This window comes from Petaurus breviceps, unplaced genomic scaffold, assembly GCF_028583685.1.
Source record: "Petaurus breviceps papuanus isolate PSGF00001 unplaced genomic scaffold, PetGlider_PUasm1.0 175, whole genome shotgun sequence".
NCBI lineage: Eukaryota > Metazoa > Chordata > Mammalia > Diprotodontia > Petauridae > Petaurus > Petaurus breviceps.
Genome location: NW_027185764.1, coordinates 21,001,389 through 21,005,044, shown reverse-complemented (window position 1 = coordinate 21,005,044; position 3,656 = coordinate 21,001,389).

Here is a 3,656-nt window from a genome sequence, read left to right as displayed (position 1 = left end):
GGCTAACTGGAAAGACTTATTTCAACTGATGCTGAATGAAATGAGCAGAACTAGGAGAACATTGTACATAGTAATAGTCACATTGTGTGATGACTGACTTTAGACTTAGCTCTTCTCAACAATGCAAAGATCTAAGACAACTCCAAAAGAGTCACAATGGAAAATTCTTTTTTTTTTCAGCCAGTTATTTTTGTGTGGGTGCTGAGTATCTGAGGCCGGAACTGATCCCAGGTCTCCTGACACTAGGGCTGGGCACTCTTATTTACTGCGCCACCTGGATGCCCCCCCACAATGGAAAATTCTACTTGCTCACTTTTCTTTTGTTGTTTTGTTTTATTTATTCTTTCTCATGGTTCCTCCCATTAGTTCTAATTCTTCTTTACATAATGACTAATATAAAAATAGGTTTAATAAGAATGTATATGTAGAACCTATATCAGATGTTATGCCATCTTGGGGGGGTAGGAGAAGATAGGGGAGAAAAATGAAAATTCAAAGTCTTATTTAAGTGAATGTGAAAACTAAAAATAAATAAATTAATTATAAACAAAAAAACAAACAAAAACACATGACAATTGGCCAAGGTTCCAATTTTGATTTTATAATAATAGGACATAAGGGTTAAGTTAATTTTCACTATTTTACCTGGTTATTGATAAATAAATTTAAAATTGTGTTAATATCAATTTTGTAGGTGATTTCAACAAAGAAAAAGGCTCTCTCTCTACAATGAGAGTCTTCTTTTTTTTTCTTCCTTTTTTGGAGGGGGGAAGGCAGGACAATTGGGGTTAAGTGACTTGCCCAAGGTCCTACAGTAAGTGTTAAGTGTCTGAGGTTAGATTTGAACTCAGGTTCTCCATGACTACAGGTCCAGTCCTCTATTCACAGCACCACCTATCCATACCTACAACAAGTCTTAAGAATACAATCTGCTAGGGGCAGCTAGGTGATGCAGTGAATATAGCACCGGCCCTGGAGTCAGGAGGACCTGGGTTCAGATCTGGTGTCATACACTTAATACAAAAACTAGCCATGTGATCTTGGGCAAGTCACTTAACCCAAATTGCCCTCCAAAAAGCAAAAAGAATAAAAAAGAATACAATCTGCTGGAGACTGCTTAACAATAAATGATTTCCTGAACACCAGGCAGCTCTATGAGATGAGACTTCCGAGCCTTAAATGTACAGTTTTTTATTCATTGTTTACCCTTTACCTTTGCAACTGCCCCCTTGGTTTTGTCAACACATCTATCAATTTCTTCTCTTCCTCCCACCCCATTTTTAATATTGTTACCCCAAAACTCTTGATGAAGTGCTGACAATATCAATTAGTGTTTTATTGAGAAGGCTATACCTCTCATTAGAATCAGATGGGGGAATGTGAAAAATTATTTTCAGAGTTCCACCCCTTCCTGCAGCCTTCTCTAAAGTTCTTTACAAGGACATTACTGATAAAGAGATTGCATTGAAATTGGAAGTAGTTAGATTCCTCTGCCTAGACAGCCCAAGACTGGGAGTAGTCTGACATGATGGGAGTGGGGGTAGGATGCTGGGGAGAGGGGGTGTTCTGATAGAATAAATATTTCCTCTGAAAGCAGAATGATGGCATAATAATATCAGCTCCCTGTTGAAAAGGTATATAACTGGGCACCCCCAAATCCCTAAATGCACCAGTTCTGAACTGGTCCCTTTTGGGGGGTCCAGTTTGGGATTATAACTCCCATGCAATACATGACAAGTCAGTCTGTGACAGAAATAAAAATGTGGGCACACATGATCTAATTTAGTTTGTCTTTCATCGATTTTTGGGGTTAACAGATATTACCACAGAATTGTTTAATTTGCATTTCTATAATCAATAATGAGTTAGAGTATTTTTTTCATATGGCTAAAGGTAGCTTTGATTACTACATATGAAAACCAATCATATCTTTTGATCATTTATCAATTGGGAAATGGCTCTTATTTTTATAAATTTGACTCAGTTCTCTGTATGTTTGATAAATGAGGCTTTTATCATAGAGACTTTCTTCAATTTTTTTTCACAGTTAACATTGCTAGTTCTGGTTCCTTCCATCCTATTTCCCTCCCCATTCTATTCTTTCTCTCTTTTCATGTTGTCACTCCTTGCTTCTGACAACCTCTGCCCCAATCCATTATTAAAGGAGGAGATATGTTTCAGAGACAGATTTAGACCTGATATTTGTAAAAATTTTGAAACATTTTCAATTATTCACTAAATGTAATGGACTGCTTAAAGTTATTGTGGGCACATTTTCGCTAGAGGTTTTCAAATGAAGGATGGAGGTAAGGAATACTATAAGGAAAATACACATTTATGTGTGATAGGAACTTTGAGAGTCCTTCTAAACTTGACATTATGTGGTTCCATTACTTAGTAGTTGTGAGAATCAAATAATAATTATATAATAACAATAGCTAGCATTTAGATAGAGCTTTAAATTTTATAAAACACTTTATGTATATTAACTCACTTAATCTCACTGAAACTCAATCTTATAATTTTAAATATATAAATAATATTTGCATTATATAGTTTACTTATTCATTAAAGGGAAGAAATTTTAGGCCATAAAGCACCATATAAATGAGCTATATGAAATGCCACATTCTAGGGCTAACCTCTTTAAGTATGGGGACTTCTTTGTATCCCTTTCAGTGTATGCCACAAGACCTTTCATATGGCACATATTAAATGATTATTTAATCAATTAAGATGAAAATTCAAGAGATGTTATAAAGTAATATATGATGAATTGTCAAATGTATGAAATATATCAATAACTTCTGAAGCAGAGGCTTAGGCTCTCTGGGGAGTTTTTTTGAGAGAATACTTTAAAGAAAAAAGAGGATGTCCAGCATTGGACTGATTTTAAGGGGTAGGTAATCAACCAATTATATAGTGGAAGACGGGTCGTATTCTCTTCTCATGATAGGTGATCATGGGGCTTGTCTCCAACAAAATACATTTACCTTTGTTCCCCAATGCTCCTGTAGAGTACACATCCGTTTGCTGTTTAGAATTCCAGCCTCCTCCCTTCTGAGCCCTGTGACCCATAGCAGGAGGTGATGGCGGGAAAATTCTTCCCCTGTCCCTTACCCCAAAGATCACTACATGGCAGTGGAAGGTGACCTCAGAGGGTGGTCTCTAGACTCAGGGACAGTAACTGGGAATAAAAGCACTTCTCTCCTTTTCATTTTGTGGAGGAATAGTCAGTTATATAGCTGTAGGAGGCATGAATGCTTTCTGATTTGAATCACAATATAATTACATTATCTTCCCCTACAAAATCAACCCTGAGGGATAAGCCTGTAAGTGCCTGCTGGAGGGAGAGAGGGGGAGAGAGAGAGACAGAGAGAGAGAGAGAGAGAGAGACAGAGAGAGAGAGAGAGAGAGAGAGAGAGAGAGAGAGAGAGAGAGAGAGAGAGAGAGAGAGAGAGAGAGAGAGAGAGAGAGAGAGAGAGAGAGAGAGAGAGAGAGAGAGAGAGAGAGACAGAGAGAGAGACAGAGAGAGAGAGAGACAGAGAGAGAGACACAGAGAGAGAGACAGAGAGACAGAGAGACAGAGAGAGAGAGAGACAGAGAGAGAGAGAGACAGAGAGAGAGACACAGAGAGAGAGACAGAGAGACAGAGA